The sequence below is a fragment of the Poecile atricapillus genome, chromosome 8, assembly GCF_030490865.1.
Source record: "Poecile atricapillus isolate bPoeAtr1 chromosome 8, bPoeAtr1.hap1, whole genome shotgun sequence".
Lineage (NCBI taxonomy): Eukaryota > Metazoa > Chordata > Aves > Passeriformes > Paridae > Poecile > Poecile atricapillus.
In genome coordinates, this window is record NC_081256.1 from 11981568 (window position 1) to 11999914 (window position 18347).

Here is an 18347-nt window from a genome sequence, read left to right on the forward strand (position 1 = left end):
ACGGGCAGAGATTCAGAGCTTTCATCTGGTTGTTTCTTAGGCAGATCCAGAGTGATCGAAGTTTGTAATAGCTCAGCATTATATAACCAACCTATGCTAAATGCTAAAATGTGAATGTATGTTTCTTTGTGTGACTGTCAGACACTAGCAATGAAAATTCAAAGTGAAGGAATACACCAAGTTATATGGATAGAGTCTTAAAGGTTCTAAAATGTTTGGCTTAACTTCCTGAATGCATCTTTCAACCCCTAAATCATCACTAAAAATCAGGTTCTAGAACATAAATTCAAGAGAAATTAGTTATACATTTTCTCTGATGGTCCATTGCTACTTAGAATGAAAATACAGTGTTTTCTTCATTTGTTAGGATAAAAGTGAAGAATGGTTTCCCATTTTAAACCTTTAGAGGATAGACTATTTATGATGGACTACTGCTAAACCTGTATTATAGCTCCACTACCAAGAAAAAGGAACATCACAGTTACAAAATTATTGCAATTACCTGCCATTAAGGATGAGACTTATAATGTAGAACAAATTCTTTATAAAATGTCATAACTTCAGCTGATGTTCAATTTAATCTCTATTAAGTAACAGCCTAGAAATTAAGGCCTTCTTTGCAACTTAAGTACAAACCAGCAATCATATGAAGATTTTGAAGTCTTTGCTCAGTAATCCCCAGAGTATTTCATGTCACCCCACAGGTACCCATACACAGACAGTCACGTGCAAGGTGAACTTGCATAACTTAAAAATAATTAAAGATGCCTGAAAATATCAGGTCAACAGAAAATACAACTGACATTTGCAGGCAAAAAAACCCCAAACGTAAGAAAGCTGAAACTGAAATTTCAGTCCTGGTCTGACATGGCCTCCTCCCGCAGGAAGCTGACATTTAAGACTGTTTAGAGAAAGTTGGATGATGTCTGTGCCCAATGCCAATCTGTAGCCAGACAATGTCACTGAAGCCACAGTCATTTATCCTTCCTGGGGCTGTGTGGTCACCACCAGACCCATGTGAAACAAGGAAACAATCAGCAATTCATGAGACCAACTTTTCCCACTTTTTCCAACACAGTCAGACTTAACAATGCTCTGTGACACACACAGCCCCAGAGGGAACTGTAATTCTTTCTTAGCTGCAGAGATATCTTCATTAGGAACTAAAGCTCTATCAAGTGCATTTATTCAGATATATTGCTATAGTTCCAACAGTTGTCTTCACAGTCACATATGCAAAACAGTAGGCTGGAATTACCCATTAATCTCACAAAGAGAGAATTAGGCTGATGTCACGTAGTTTGAATAGTAATTATAGCATGAACCAGAAACTGTTCACAGTAATAAAAATTGTTATAAACAGATCTAGATCCACAGAGTATGATGGATGACTTGTTATGACACTGAATAATGTTTTAAATATTGCACTGCTTAAATTCCAGTACAAAGCACGATATTAAAATTTAGGGTGATAAACAAAGATTTGCTGGACCTGTAGTACCTCAATTTAGAAATATAGGTACATCCAGTTGTCCACAAATGGTTTTGACAAGAAGATAACATGATGTTTTATTTGAATTCTGCATGATTAAAAAACAAATATTAGTCAAACTACTGTGAGCTTTTGGTCCTGTAAACACAGCAAAATCTCAGTCTTGAAATTAATCTTGGAAGCATCACTAAAGCTGGATGAAAAAGCTACCACTGCCCAAACCCAACTAGGTTATATCCAGCAATGGATGCAGCAGCTTGAACATCTGACTTCAACACCAGCACTTCATAACGGCACCTTCTGGGGACAAAAATATTCTAGCTACCCAACCAAATACCACTTTCAGTGGATATTTTTGAACTTTAATCTGCCTTTGGCAACCATTTTTAATGATTCCCCCTACTATTTTTCTGGAGTAAAAATGATGGAAATGTTTTGGTTTATTTTTCTTGATGCTTGACAGCTAATCAAATTTGATATTTATATTGTACTGGGATAATGAAATGTCAAGATGGATATTATAACAACATTTCTGAAGATAGTAATTTAACCTCCAGCATTCCAACTTGATTCAATGGTGCCTACGTGCCTGCAAATAATTGTATTTTAGACCCCTGAACCCTGATGGCAGAAACAAACTCTTCCCCTCTTAGATTGCTGGGTCTGGAGTGCCACTTGGTGGCCAAATACAAACATTCTTCTTGTAGGAGACACCTCCCTAACACCAGTCAAGCCATGTGGTAGAGTCTAAGTTTGGGATATACCGGATTTGGAAGCAGTCATTCTGCCTTTACTTATGTGACAAACTAACATAATGAGGAACATTTTTATTCCTCATATAAACTGGGGTCATGAAACCCTGGTGAGAGTCAACACATCCTCAGTGAGGCAGAGAACCTTCAACTCAACAAACTGAATCGCTCACCTTCCACTTCAGAAAAAACCCAGCTGTAACAAACACGTTCCCCATGCATGACACAGAGAGGGATCTGCAGCCCATTCTTACCAGTGGATAACTCTGAATCCTTAGCAATGTGAAGCTTATATTTATTTCATTTTTAAACCTAAACAATCAAGTTTCTTTACATAAACAAATATGCCTATTCTAAATAAAGAAGGAATCAGAAACTAGGGTGCGGCAGGCAAAGAGAACTTTATAGAGGCGGGAGCATCTGTACCACTTGTACACTACCATCACAGGAGAATAAATTACTATTTATTTCTTTGCAATATCTCATACCTCCAGGGCTGGGCTGCATTTGCATCACTCTGACCTGGCCAGTTTCAAGGGCAAAGCACTTTCTGTACCATCAGAAAATCTCCACTTGCGCTTACTCGGCTGCCTCCCAGACACTGAGATGACACAGGGACACAGGGATTTTTGTGTTCCTACTTGTTTTTATTACAACTGCAACAGCAGCCAGCAACAGCACTCACATTCAGCATAAACACTACACAGGCAGCAGGTGGTTAAGAAAAGATGGAGAAAATTAGTTTATGCATGACTAATGTCTTTCATCCTTCAGAGAAAAAGAAAAAATTCACTCCTAAATTTAAGAAGCTCCTCACAATCAGCTGAGTTAGCTGCACTGTACCTTTTCCTGTTGGATAGTACAGAATATAGGAATGCAGAGCAGAAGTGATTATCTTGCATGAAAAATCGTAACTGTAGAAATGAGATTTCATTATATCAAAAAAATCAGTTATCCTTTATTATTAATAATTTTACTGTAAGCTTTCTAAATTGCTAACCAGCTTCCCAGAACTTTTTCTTTTTTTTTTTTTTTTTTTGGCTCTTATTTTCTTTCAAGGGTAAATGGCTCATAGTGCATTTAAGACCTTTAATCTTTAAAGGGTCCACTTTTACACTGCTATCTGAATAAATTCCAATTAGGTCAAATTAGTATTCAGTGCTCTTCAATAATCCATCCACACTGGTTTGAGGAGAGGAAAAAAACAACTATCTGATTACAGCTTGATATCAAGACGGGAAACAAGTGTCCAATATAACACAAGGCAGGAAAAGACAATGCATTCTTAATTCAACAAGACATTAACTCATCCTGCATCAATCCACACCACTGGGCAAGGCTCCTGCTGGGACATGACTCATACATGGGCATCAGTCTATGGGAACAAGAAACTGCCTGTAAAGCCAAAAGTTGCTGCTCGGGAGACTTGTACCCATGTGGGCAAACCTCAGAGGCTCGGGGCCTGCTGGAAGGTGCGTTTGCACTGCTCACTTCAGCAGAGCCTGGGATGCTGGAAATATTCACAGGAATACAAAGTAAGGTTGCCACAACTGTCCCTGTACTGTGGTACCAAAAACATCTTTCTTTCAAGAGAAGAAAAAAGAAAAGGAACAATGTGAAGTCATCACAGAAAAAATAAAAACCCTACATGATTTTTGTACATAATCTGTGAGCTCACCGCTTGTGATTTCATCACAAGAGGTGCCATGAGAAGCACTTCTGGCACGCAGAAGGTTCTTTGTAGCATCATTTTCTTAAACCAGAAGGTCCCAAACAAACAGTGACAGTGTGCTGAAACCACATCATCCTCACACAGAGGAGGTGCTAGCAAGGTCCTAAAGGATGTCAACATTTCCATCAAATCAGCTACAAAAAGCCATCATCTGGTTTTACCCTCAAAGTTATCAAAACCAGTATATTCCATATACCTTTAAATCCTTGTGTTCATCTGCAGGCAGATGCATTCTGTGTTATTCAGCACTTGAAAATGAAAAAAAAAGGATATTGTTTGCTGAGAGCAGATGAGCTACACACCTGAGATATGAATTACACACCTGAGATGGGAACTACACACCTGAGATATATGCCACAACCACATTTCAGGAAGGCTGACATGCAGCCTTTTCAAACTGGAGGAGGCCAGTGGTGGGTTGGGAGGATCTCACAGAGCTCACGGCCATGGGAACAAAAAGCTGTGCCAAACTGGCCAAGTCCAGCAAGGAGCACCAAGCTGAGCTCACCAGCTCCTTACACTTTTCATATGGCTTCAGTGAAGTGCTTAAACACAGGAACCTACCCCACACTCTCTGTGTAATAGGAAACATTGACTTTTGTGAATGATTATAAACACAAGCCTTTTGAAAGGGCTTTACTCTCCAAAAGAACCCCTTAAATATTTACATTCTGAGGGCTGATGGACAGTAAAGACTGTTCACTGCTGAGGCAGCTCAGAGAGCCGCCACATGCCCACAGCACGTGGCTGTGCCACATCTGTCACAGCAGCAGCAGCTCAGCTTGGCAAAACAGGATGCCACAGTCAAACTGCTGCCTAATCTGCCCCTCGAGTTCAATTGCAAATAAGCCACCTATATTCCTCCCTTCCAGGACACAGCTCAGCCATCATACTCTAATGTCTCCGAGCAGCCCCCACTAGAGAATGGATGCAACTCTGCCCTCCATGCCACAGCCTCCTGGAAGCAGCAGAAATAATTCACTGCAACAGACAGATCTCAGGCAGGGTTTTGTTTTTTATTTTTTCTCTCTAGGAGCTAAAGATGGCAGTGAAAAGAAGCTGCTAATACAGCCCTTACACCCCTCCCAAATGCAATTCATATCTTGGTAAGCAAGAAACCTAAGACAAATGAAATGAAAATATGGAAGGAATAAGATAGGGACATTTGAGTCACTCCTGTGACATGACCAAAGCTTTTACTAATTGCAAAGCTGTGTTATGTCCATTCACCAGCCCATTTTTCAGCTTTTCATTTAGATAGACAGACATTTAGCAAACAAAAATCCTGAAAATTCACAATAGGTGGTTCCTGCTTTGAGACAGCTCTAGTTTATCACTTTTTTTCTTTATTGCTATTTAATGACTCATATCATACAACTCTTTCCTCATTCCTAATGCCTGCTGCTGAAGTCTCCTCTAGAAAGATAATACTTGAATGCCTGAGGGAAAGTCAGAGAAAGATAACTGCAAAAAAATCACGGGAGTCATCATTTCCTAAGCCTGCATTGAAACAGATAAAGCTTCCATTGCCAAGATTAGTTCATACAGTACAATGTATGGGGAGATGGACAGATCTCTTTACATGGGATGATAGGATGAATCTTTCCATCAGATCTATATGCAGACATGTATGAAACAGCTTCTTAGAAATCAGCTGAGTTACTTTTGATTCACAGCCAGAAATTTAAGGTCTGAAATGAGTTTGCTCTGTGACTTGGCAGCTGGAAAATCCAACTGATTATCATAGAGAAGGTGCATCTTCTTTTGGGATAAAGCCAAGAACACTAAGCAGAAAAACATAAACCAGATGTTATCACAGCATATTGTTGCATACAGACCCATTAGTTACTAACTAATTTCATGCACAATAACCTGCTAAAACCAAAGTTGTAACTGTCATAAATGGTGCTGTCCCTATTTCATCATTACAGGTGATTTGATTCACCTTGGCTAAATATGAACCATACTGCAATTACTGAACAAAGTTTCTAAGACCAGGTCTTACTCCCTAAAGAATGCGCGGCAGTCCCAAACAGTTTGATATGGGCTGTTCTGTATCACAGCAATGAATATAGTCACCTCCTGCTCTCAAAATTTTAAGTAATAAATCAGTTTCCACGAGTGCATATTATCTCATTGCTGGCCAACATCCCTGAAAGCACAGGTAAGTGAAAGTGCTTTATACAACACATAACGGGAAATCAGAGATCTATCCTGTGAAAATCAATAAACCCCACATGATTTCACAACTAGGCTCGCAGAGATTCCTCAGGGATTTCCCTGAAGAATCACAGCTAAAAAAACTGAGGATATTGTAAAACCAATACTAGAGTGTTTTCCAAGTGGGCAGATGACTTAATTTAGACCATAACATTGCTATGACTTAGTAAAACATATGCTGAAGTTAAGCAAAAATAGAAAGTCTTTTTTAAATGAGCCTGCACCAGCTCTGCACAGCTTTTTACACCCAGGCATGAACACTGTGATGACCAGGTGACATCCCCCCCTCGTGCTCCCAGCCCTGCTGTCCTCCCACACATGCCCTGCAGCCCCACATCATCCACCTGCACTGGCTGCACAGCCACAGTGGGGGACCACAGTGGGGACACATCCTTGATCCTCTAACCCAGTGCCACAGGGCAGAGAGGGATTGCCCAGATAGCATCCTGCAGGAAAACTGGACAGCAATTGCACAACAGAAGATACCGCAGAAAGTAGGAAATATTTTCCATGCTTTCTATCCTCAGGAGACTGCAGAAGTCACACAAAAACCTCTGGCTCCTACTGAGAGAAACTAACTGTGCTCAGTAGATAATGTCTTTAGAAAGAACTGCAGGGAAATAGGAATGTATTCTTCCATGGGCTGTGGCTGCAGTTCATACTGAGGCTGGATGAGCTGCCATAGGAAATGCATTGCAGAGATGAGCCCCAGGCTTCCCCCCTCTTCTTGCCAGGAAGAGTCAGCATGCAAGGACCACAGAACACATGTTCTGCATTCCTGATGCTCCATTCACAACCTCCTTCCTGTGCTGTATGGAAGGCAGCACAGAAACCTGCTAGGATCAAGAGTCTTCCTACAGGCTAATACTCCACATTTTAAAATCCAGCTTGGTTTGATTGTAGGTACCTACCTCCCCACAGCCTGCTGTGACTCCCTGTCCAGAGCAGTGACTGCTTACGTATGGACAGAGAAGAAAGAGCATCCCTCCCTCCCTCCCTCCTCCAAGCACCAGCTGATGCTGCCTGTCCTAAGCAGCCAACTGAAGCTCTACCCATGCAAAGCCTTCAACAGCATAATTAGAGGATTCCTCAGCTAAGCAGGAAAGCAATTTATCTCTGCAATTATCAGAATGCCTCACAAATCTTCCAAGCACCCTTCAAACAGCACTGGATTTGCACTGACAGAAAGAGCAATTGATTCCACGCCGGCAAAGGTGGAAAATTCAGGGACATGTTAGACTGCAGTGAATAGAGCAGAGATGGGGTGCCCTCAGGAACACCCGTGGTGCTCTCTAGCTCCAGGGACAAAACCATCAATGCTTCCAAGCTAAGCTGCAGGAGATGAGCTCCTTGAAGTGCAGGTCTTTCATCATGGATGCCTACTTGATAACTGCCAGCCCCTAAAGTAAATAATGGATTTCCATTTCAATTGATAAGCATCATTTACTGTGCATCAAAAGGACCTCTGTCACAGAAGGGATTAGAAAACCAGAGGCCTTAAAGCTTTCCCCAGATGAATTTCTTCTCCCAAATCTCCATCTTTTCTCATTTCCATCTCCATAAACAATATTATTTTATCCACCAGGTTCTGCAAATTTAGGTAACTGGTAGCAACTCTTCTTAGGTGTGGGTAGCCTGGTCCAGGGTTAAATAATGTTTTGCCAGTTTTGTAATGTCATTAAAAACCAAGGAAAACATTTGTGTTTGCTATGACTTTGATGTGAAATGCATTTAAATGAAGTCATTTAGGCTGAGCTTGGGGCAAAATTAAAAACCCCACATGGGACACAACCACATAGGAAGGCAAATTCACTGAGCTTTGCAGAAATCATTATAGAGATCCAAGCAGAAAATCCATTGTTAACTTACTGTAAGAATGGCTAAATTACAAAGACAACACTGAAACATTATAGTCAAAACACGTAATCTTGAAAGAATTTAGGATTTTTCCTTGAGGCCACTGCAGCCCAGGCCCCCAGTGGGTCTGTCCACAGAATTTTTTATTGTCTTCAGCAGGAGACTTCTGTATGGAAGAAGCACTAACCAAAAGATTACTTCATGCCATTGAAACAGGTTTAAAATGTTTATATGATATACAGACATATACACAAATACATGTCTTCTCAAAAAATCTTAAAAATCGGGCATTATAATAAATTTTCTCAGTCATGAGAATTGGAAAGGGTTCCCTGAATTATCAAAAAAGAAAATAATTTTCTAGAAATACAAAATAAATAAATATATTCTTTTAATTACTTAAAGACTTCTTCCAGAATTCAGGTCATCTGTTAAATACTCCTACTTTTCTTTTTTCTAAATCTTTTGAAAGAAAGATAGCCTACCTCCTTTCTAACCCAGTGAGCCAGAAAACAATCTGTGGCATATGTGACAACACCTATCCTGATATCAGAAACCATATTCCTCTTCATCTTGAAATACAACAATAAAAATCTAAGTTGCCACGCCCTTACTCTTTAGTGCAGGACACTTCCTCAGACCACCAGGACCCCCTCCAGCAGTGCTGGCAGCAGCAGCCAGTGGGCTGAGCACGGTTACTTGTCACCTTAGCAAAAGGGTGACCCAAAGAAAGGATCTGCCTTCCCCACCACTGCAAAGACCCCAGGAAGAAGGGCTCATCCCAGCCTACACCAAGAGTGAAGAGATCTCTGTCATTCTAGTTACAGTAGTCTTAGAGCTGTGGAGGGATTTTAATACTTTTTAGGAGACTAGGAGAATGATAAAATTAGATACTAAGTACTCTCATTATTTTGATTAGGAAATCCCCCTTAAATAAGGCAAAAATACAGTCAAGCCAACCAGAGTTTGTTCTTTTGGATAACTCAATAGCATTATCCCAGTGACTCGGGATGAAGCAATTACATCACTGAGATCCATGGCCATGCTTAAGTCACAACATGGAGTAACAAAAGAAGAAGAAAGAAAAGAAAAGGGGTAAAAAATACAAAAATGAGAGTTCTAAATGTGGTTGCAATTGGTTAGTTACCATGATCCAAAACTCAATGCCAAAGAACACAGAGAACTGACAGCTCAGGTTTGCAACCTGCATCTTCCAGCAGCCAGAACATGTTGAAATATAAATAGCACAAGGTACTCTAAAAGAAGCTATTCTGCAAGTTTGCATCGTCACAGATTCACACAGCCTGCAAACACTACTTCTTTTGGGTATATGATGATCACTTATCCTGCAAAGCAAAAATCCAGAGCAAGAGAAAATGGAAGAAAATGCCCAAGAATAGGCAGAGATGCTCTATCTGTGGGTAGCTCTCACCAAGGGCACGGTGCCATGTCCATTCTCCTGTCCTTGGCTATATACAGGTATAGCATGGAGAAAGTACCACACACGTAACACAGACCCAGATGTAAAAATAGCTAGTCAAAGTCAATTTTTCTTAAAATACTTGCTATAAAAACAAATCTGCTCTATTCTGGGCATTGTTAAAATGTAATAGTGCAAGATAAAGCAAGTTAGAACAGAATCATGAAAAGTATTTAGAAATGGCAGTGTAATTCCATTTCAGATTTTGATTCGGTTATTGTGCTGGAACAACTCCAGCTTTCTACCATCCTGTCAGACTATAATTTGCTACCACACATATGAAATCTTCCTCTGAGTCAGTGCAAAGAAACTACAAAAACCTAAAGAAGTCCAAGAATCTCAGTACAACATGAGAGGTTCAAAGGGGAGTCCAAGAATCCTAAGTAAAAATATTTTGCTTTTTCCAAGTATGCACATGTGGAAAAAGTGCCTCTGAAACAACGGCAGTTTGCAAAACATCAGCACACAGAAGTGCTGAAATTACCTCTCCACCCGACAGTGAAGTGTTTGCAGCTGCCATACCATGCTCTGATCGGTTGGAAACCTGTGTGCTGCATTCCCTCCTCCTCTCCTGAACCTGGACAGGAGGGAGAAGACAGAGTCATGACCCTTCTGTTTGGTTTTGGTTTTTTGGAGCACAACACACAAGTCTTTCTTTCTTTTTTTTTTTAAAAAAAAAAGCCACATTTTAAGAACCAAAACCTCTTATTCTTGACAAACAATTACTTCCACTGAGCGTCACAGATTCCCTCCTCCTTACTAAGGTAGGTCCATAAAGCAAGCTATATTTTAACAAGCATTTCCTGCCCAGACTTTCAGTATTTGACAGTACTTGTCAGTATTTTTCACTGAGCACTTCTCTCCCCTAAAAGGCTGCCCAGCAAGAACTACCAAAAATTTAGTGTTTTTTTTTTAAAAAGAGGTTTTCAGGCCCATGAGATATGATCTTAAAAACCTCCTGCTTCTGCCTCCGCAGTCTGTTTGGGTGCCAACCTTGGCAAATGCAGTGTTCAGCAGGGACAGGCATGGAGACAAACAGCTCAGCCCTCCTGGCTGGTGCAAGACAGGAAGAAATACCATAAAGTTCTCTGTAAAGTCCACACCAACAGCCACCCTCAGCTACAGACTGGGCAGGCAGCCCCAGCTCTCCAAGCTGTGTCACTGCAAGATGCTCTCACCCCTGGTACCACAGGACTGCAATTCTGCACCGAATGAGTAACCTTTAAAACAAATTTAGGTCATGATGTTTCTCTTGCTTCTAGCATCCATGTCCAGAAGCAGTAAAGCACACTTTTCTCACATCTGCTCTCAATCTGAAAGCAAAATAGGCAATCTCCAAAGGAGAGGTGCAAGGAATGCCCTAGCAGCCATTTTAATCAAGCAAGAGCTTGTTAGAATAAAGGAGCCAACCAAAACTCAGGAGGCATGTCAGACGTGAAGGGCATATTCTGCTCACCTGCAGCCCCTCCAGGCCTTACCCAACCCAGTATCATGAAAGCCAACTCAGGGGGAAAAAAAATGAAGCAATGTGACAGCATTGGTTTCCTTGCTGTCCATCCCTTGTTATTCCACTCATGAAAGCCATCTATAATTCAACACACCCAGATGACAGCAAAGCAAGAAACAAAGCACAAGAGAAAAGCAAAGGACATTTTCTCAAAGGAAACAGATGTGTGTAATAATAGCAGTAACAAGAAGAGACTGTGTATATGTGCTTCAGGTTAATAGACTTCTCTGTGAACTCCTTCCTGCCACTATTTATATTCTGTAGGATACGAACATGAAATTATCCTGAAGGAAACAGTCATCTCAAAATTATGATGTCCTGTCAGTCGTCACGTAGCTGCAGAGCCCTTTACCTCCATGTGGGCACTCAATTGTACCTAAAGCCCTTGTACAACAGGTTCATACTTAAGTAGAAAAAACTGAGTTTTGCTTCTATATATCCTATATGTTTTACAGTTTCTGTTGTTCTTTTACCCTTCGTCATCAGCTTGATTCCTTGCTGTGCTGTTTCAGCTAAGGGGCAGAGAAGAGAATGGAGAAGAAGGGTCTGGGTCCAATTCACCCTTTCTGGAGAAAAGAGCCTGAAAAACAGTTTGGGTCCTGCTGCAATAGGTGCTGTGGAGCTGATGTTGCAGGACTCCTAAGAAAGCAAGTTCTTTCCACATCAGCCTGACAACCTAGCAGCAACACCCATCATTAAAATCCCCAGAGCATTCCACTTAGTAGAGATGTGTGTAACTGTGAGATGGCCCTCTGGGACCTCATGTCAGGAAGTGTATGTACGAGTTGACTGGGAGCAAAAACATGCCCTCATCTGGACTACTACAACTCCTGTACTTATTCCTTCTGCAACCCACTCAAAAAACATGCAGCACCTAACTGCAAAAGTGAGTGAATTCCACAGTGGTGCCCCTCATTCACAAGCCTTACACACGGACATCTACAGCTAGCATCCATGAAGGATCTTCCTCCCTTGCCTGATTCCCACAGATTTCCTGAAACTGCATTAGTAAACTCATACACCAGACAAAAAAGCTATGTCTGCACGTGCAAAATAAAATCTTATTAAATCATTAGTCACACAGGGCTTTAGGACATGGCAAAACAACGTAACTTATTTGTAGCCGTTTCATAACTGGACCCTGCCTGAGATCCAAAGATGACACTGTGGGTCAGTGCTGGACTGGCCAATTTCTTCCATGCACAGCACAGGAGTCACCACGATGCTGAATACAGCCCATGGCAGAGCAAAAGAACCACCCCACCATGTTCCCTTTGAGGGGCTGAGACAGCACCCCCTAACACACTTGTCCCATGTGACAGTGACTGAGATAAAAGCTGCAAGGACTGTTGTTAAACATTCTTGTTATTCGTGGTCAGTGTATCTTTATTTCTCTCATCTGCATGGAATTATTGCCCCTTTCAAAACTGAAATTTGGTACATTTTATTTCAAGATGACTTTACAAGGCCTTCTATGTGATATTCATTTCAACAGCTCTCTAATATTGCACAACAGTCATATGATCCAGTGTGTGTGTTTTATGAGACAGACATGACACATGAAAATTAAAAACAGGTTCCTTGTCTGGAATGCAGAGAGGGACTGGAGGGGAAAAAGGAAAAAAAACAATGAGAGTGTGCACCCAGAGATCAGGGTGGAGGGAAAAGGGGAGGAAAAAACAGGATGAGACGTCAGAGCCATGTCATCCCGCCCAGAGTGAAAACAGCTTTCATCAGCATAAAAGACAATTAATTTGCATAAATTTACTGCACAATACAATTGAACTGTGCTGCTGTATTTCAGGACTGGCAGTAAGAATTGCTACGGCTATAGCTTATATGCCTACAGTCATTTATCAATAATTTACAAGATTCCCATCTTCAAGCAAGACTTTGTAAGTGCCCTTGCATTTCAAATGGCATTTTCTGTAGGTATTACATTCAAGGAGGGATACAGAGAATCAGGTTTTAAATGCACAGGATTTAAAGTTTATTTTGTAACCCATAATCTAAGCACTCAGTAAGAACAAGGAGGTATTTCCTATGGTCAAGAGTATTCTTCTACATGTTCTGCTAATCATGGAGGATTCAGAGGTATTTCAAATATCTCAGCACTAATCTGAGTGCATCTCTCATTCAGACTGACCCCCCAGACTGCATGACTGCACAATTCTCAAGATCACCAGAAGTTGCAGTCATTTTGGTCCATTTAACTTTGAATATATTTTTATTGCCATGTATGCATCATATACTATACTGGGAACAGCACAGGCAGAGCAGAACATCTCTGCCTCAGGAAGAGCGCATAGCAGATATAATCTCTGAGCTTTTGCAGAGGTCACAGCAGGAAAAATCACTTTTACTTTGTCTGGTCTGACGTTATGGGTTGAGACAAAGAGGCTCCCTCTTTTAACCAAGTGTACTTCCTTGGTCAAAGGGTTATAAAATGGGTAATTTACAAAGTTAGGTAACACAGCAGGTGTTATATTTACAGCTATGTGAGCATGAACAGAAAGACCTGAGGTAATCAAATCTCATGCTTGAAGGATAAGAGGATTCATAAGATGATCACCAGCTGAGATGAGGGTTTATCCCACACCCCTTAGACACCGAGCAATCAGCCAGGTGCAAATACCTTTCTGTCTGCTTTTCAGTTTCTCCTTCTTCAAGGCATCCGCTACTGGAGGTCAAATATAAAACAAGATGATGATCAAGGTCCATTTTATTTACCCATGTAAGCAAAGTGCAGATGAGGCACAAATAGCTCAGCATGCACAAGTAATGGGGAAGCAAGCCTGGACTAGCCTAAATGCTTGTCCATGTATCTCAAACCCATACCACAGGCTTACGTGAAACCAAAAGCACTCCCCCAAACATGTGAATGATTCACTTTTGCTGCCTCTCTCATTGGTAATATCCCCAGAGTTAGCAACATTCTTGAGGCAAACATATGCTCCATTCCATGGAGATAGACTATTTCTCAAACGAGTTCACCTCTGTGGGATCCTTTGGAACATGTAATTTTAAATGAATGCCATCACAACCATAAGCATTTTATGATAACCTCTCTTGGAAAAAAAATACTTTTAAACAAAAAATTTAGATGTTGATTTTATGGGGAACTGAGTTCCAAGAAGCAAATAAGTATAAAAATATATAACAAAAGAACAAAAACATTTCCTTTGAGTGAGAAAAGCCATTGGAAAGGAACACCTAAGAGCCATTTTTATAACTTCTGTTCACAATCTACTCAGGACATGCAATAAACAAACATCAATTAGCTCTGCCTGTATATACAGTTACCCTAAGTGTGGTTGCAAGGGAGTATTTCCACCAGTACAACCATTACTGTGCCTGTTGAACCTCTCTGCACACACAAATATCAAAAAATAAACAAGTACCACAAGGAGTATCCAATTATTGTGAACTTTTGAACTGCCATTTCTGCTTTGCAGCTTCTTCTTTTAACAGCTTTAATGAGCCATTTATGTTTGTTTCTTTTAATATTAAAAAATGCCAAGGTCAGGAATCTGCTTGTCAGAGGTATGCTATTTAAAGGATAAAAAAGGAAAAAAGCAAACGAGTCATAATATGCAGTAGTACCCTTCAGCCAAATCCAACTGCTACCAATATCAAAGGAATTGTCATCATCAACTTCAAACAGGACTAAAAATCATATCTAAAACTGTGGTTAAAAAAGCAGCTTTCAGACAATGAGAGAGCAGGGGAACTGACTGTATAAACAGGGAAAATATAAATAAATTGACTTAATTGAATCTACATTCATTGACAACCAAGATCAGGACTAAACTGATTGTTTCATACTCTCCACTGCTGCTAGTGCAATTGCACAGTTCTGCTGTGAATATCACAGAGAAGCGATCAATCTCCGTTCAATCGAAAGTAAATGACAGTGAAATAAAGGCAATAATGGATTTTCTTCATGGTACTCTGCAAAGAGGAACAAAAGAGCCCCAAGATAATATTGATTCTGTGGGCTTAAAAAAAAAAAATCCTTATAAGGTCTGGAATTTATTTTGGGGTTTTTTTAAACAAAATTATTTGGAAAATTGTTTGTTTGAGCCAATCTTTTAGAGAACTTGTTAAAGTAACATTTCCAGCCAATGCTACTTGCATTCCATATTGTTCACATCCCTGCAAAAACACTCGATTTGCTTTGAGACAGGTTCCCATTTTAGCTGTCTTAAAGGATGCTAAAAATATCACCTAGTAAATTGGACTTGTTCTTGTGTGCATACAACCTTTCACATCTATATCTGACACCCAGAAAAAACATGAAACCTCATTAAACTTTGTGCTTAAATGTAGGCAAGGATAAATATAATGTTGTCTGTCTTACCAAAAAATGAAAAAGGGGTAGAGGGATGGACAGTGTCCACTTTTGTCACCCCTACGTTACCAGGTAAATCCATTCTGATTCACTGAAACTTTGGTAAAATTAAATAACTTCATTTCTCACCACAAGGAAACCACAAAGATTTACTCATGGTATCAATGCCAGCATATTCTGCTATCTATCCAGTAGAGCCAAGCATAATCACTCTCCTAGTTTTTTGTACAGTCTCTACAAAATAATTCAACAATGGCCAGGGTCTGTGTTCTCAATCCAGTACCTGAAATATAAATGGTAAGAGGTGGTTGGCACAGAAGATTTGTAGGGACACACTTTTAGCACTGTGAAACTTTCAACCACCCTCAGAGCCATCTCCTGCCCAAGCTATTGATGGGCGTGCAAGGTAACTGGACCCAGGGGAAAGTCAAGGATCTAGGCATTATTCACACTTTATAAGAGGATCAGAACAACAGTGGCCAATGCTATCTTTCTTACCTTTCTTTTATGTTTAGAAGGGAGAGAATGAAACACTGGATAAAGTTTAAATATATTAACTGTGAGGAATGCATGCTGTTTTGGGGGGGGTTTCATTTTCTACTATGATCTCTGAATTTTACAGTTGGGAATATCAGCCTGAGCCATAGCTTTTTTTCATATGCTGAACAAGCATCTTAAATATCTTATATACATTTTGATTATGTCAAACTGTTCCAGACATGAAAAGACCATGGCTTGCTTTGTGCTATACAGCAAAGGCCACAATCATTTATATGATCTGGACCCTCAGCAGAAGAAATCCAAAACAGATTTCACTTGGTAGAATATGAACAATATGTTTCCTATATTACACAAAATGTAGTTGGCTTTATATGCAACACTCCTCTCATCTTGGAGGAACTTACAACTGTGCTTTATAGTGTATTGGGGGGATATCAGAGCCATTCTGCATGTTTAGTGCAGTTGCTGTGGAGTTATACTACTCTAAAATGAATAGGGAATTTGCTTATGAATATACAGTACTCTATTAAAAATATCTTTTAATATCTGTATAATCAGGCAGCACTTTCACCATCACCTGGCACATGCCCCCTAATATACTTCACATTATTCAGCTCATCAGCTCTGGAAGAATTAATTGAAAAGATAGCCCTGAGATGTGAACCAACACACCAGCTTAACCAAATGCAGGGTTAAACCACAGGGCATCTCCAGCTCATTCACAATGATGATCCTCATTTATACCTTCTGTCAGCTGGAAATAAAGAAACACTTCATATCTTGAAGCCACAGTCATGCATGACTACAGGATAATTTGTCTATTTACTGTCCGATTTCCACAGCAGCATGAGATACTAGGGAACTAGGCAGCTTTTTTCTATTTATTCCCTGCTTCCTTTTTAACAACCTTCCTGGGGTAGGAGGAAAAAAAAATTCTCATCACCCTGGAATCTTACAGAAAAAGACCCAGTGCTTTAGGGATGACATTTGTGACACCTTCCTCTCAACTACAGCCTGGAGTCTCACACTTCCTCCCTACCCCACATGTAACAGGGACTGACAACCCACACACAATAAAGCAGGGTACCGAGCTCTCATCCAAGGGTCCAAATCATGCCACCAGGAACTATTGGGTTAGCCACATAATTGCATGTTTTAATTGCACTTTCTTGGCCTTTAAAGACGACAGTGGAAATCAGGCAGCAGCTTATTTAAGTGGGTGCAAATTTCAGAGAAAGTAGTGAAGGACATTTGCTCATTTCACACCCTGGGTCGAATTTAGCACGACTGCATTTTTGCATAGTCATGCTCTTAGAAGAAGAAAGCATTTCTTTTAAAAACATCTAGTCTCTCTTTCTTGAAAAGACAGCGAGGCTTTCTCTCATGTACTGGGAAATGTCATTCTTGTCTATGCAGTTATATAAAAACAATTAAATTGAAGCAGAGAAGTCAATTATTGTACAAATTACTCAATCCTTTGTAGTTGTACTTCATGTAATAAACAAATTTTATTTCTATCCTATACACTGTTTGAAGGCAGTGCTTTATAAAGGATATTCTAAAACATACCACATAACTATTGCTGTAACTTGTATGTTGTTTGTTGGTTTCCTTTCTGAGAAAAGGTAGTGCTGTCTTGCAAAGACAGATAAGATGTGACAGAACAGATTCACTCTGCAGCTACAGATTAGTCACTTAAACCTCCCCAATTTCCAGTCTGCCCATGTGCATAATGGGGCAGCTCTGGCCAGGATTGTTAGGAGGATTAACTAAGTGGCACTGAAAGGCTTTGAGATCTGCTCAGTAAAAAATTATTTCTATAAAAGTGCATGTGCATAAAGTGCTAATTGATGCCAGCTGGCCTTTCATCCTGGGCAGCAAAAACAGCTTCTTACCACACACATTTCCTTTAGCAGGCACCAGTGGCAATTGTCTTTATTTCTAAATTCCTGGGGTTTGCCTTAAAACATACAAAACATTTGATTTTCAGGAATTCTCCATTAGGAGATTGATACAGCAATGTATTTCAGAAATTACTTTGATTAACCTTGCACAGGCAATAAGTATAAACATTTTAACACCTTTCAAACTGAGAAATGAGCCCTATTTGCAGTGCACAATTCTAGATTCAGCGCTTTGCATCTTAGAGTCTGCAGCGCCCTGTTCATTTCCTAGAAAAACCTGACAATCAATTTACAATAGCCCTTGAAAGGAAGCAGAAAGCTGCTGTTCCTGAACTGGCCTTATCTGACAAGGCAGCATCAAATGAAGATACATAAGTAATTATTTTTCATTTCCCCTCTGTGCTGCAAACAACCACGTTTTCTGGAGCCCCTCCCTCAGCTGCAGAAACTTGGAAATGCTCCACCTGCTTATGTTTGCTGATAGACGCCAGAGGAATTTTCACTTCATCTGTTTCACAGATGCTCAGACTCTTTTCTCAAGACACATCATA

General features: G+C 40.2%; 1 protein-coding gene across 6 annotated transcripts in view; it reads right to left on the reverse strand.

Annotated features, from left to right (window-relative positions):
- The window catches only part of PID1 (phosphotyrosine interaction domain containing 1), an 85985-nt gene that overhangs the window by 19782 nt on the left and 47856 nt on the right, over positions 1 to 18347 (reverse strand). The gene's annotated exons all lie outside the window — the stretch shown is intronic.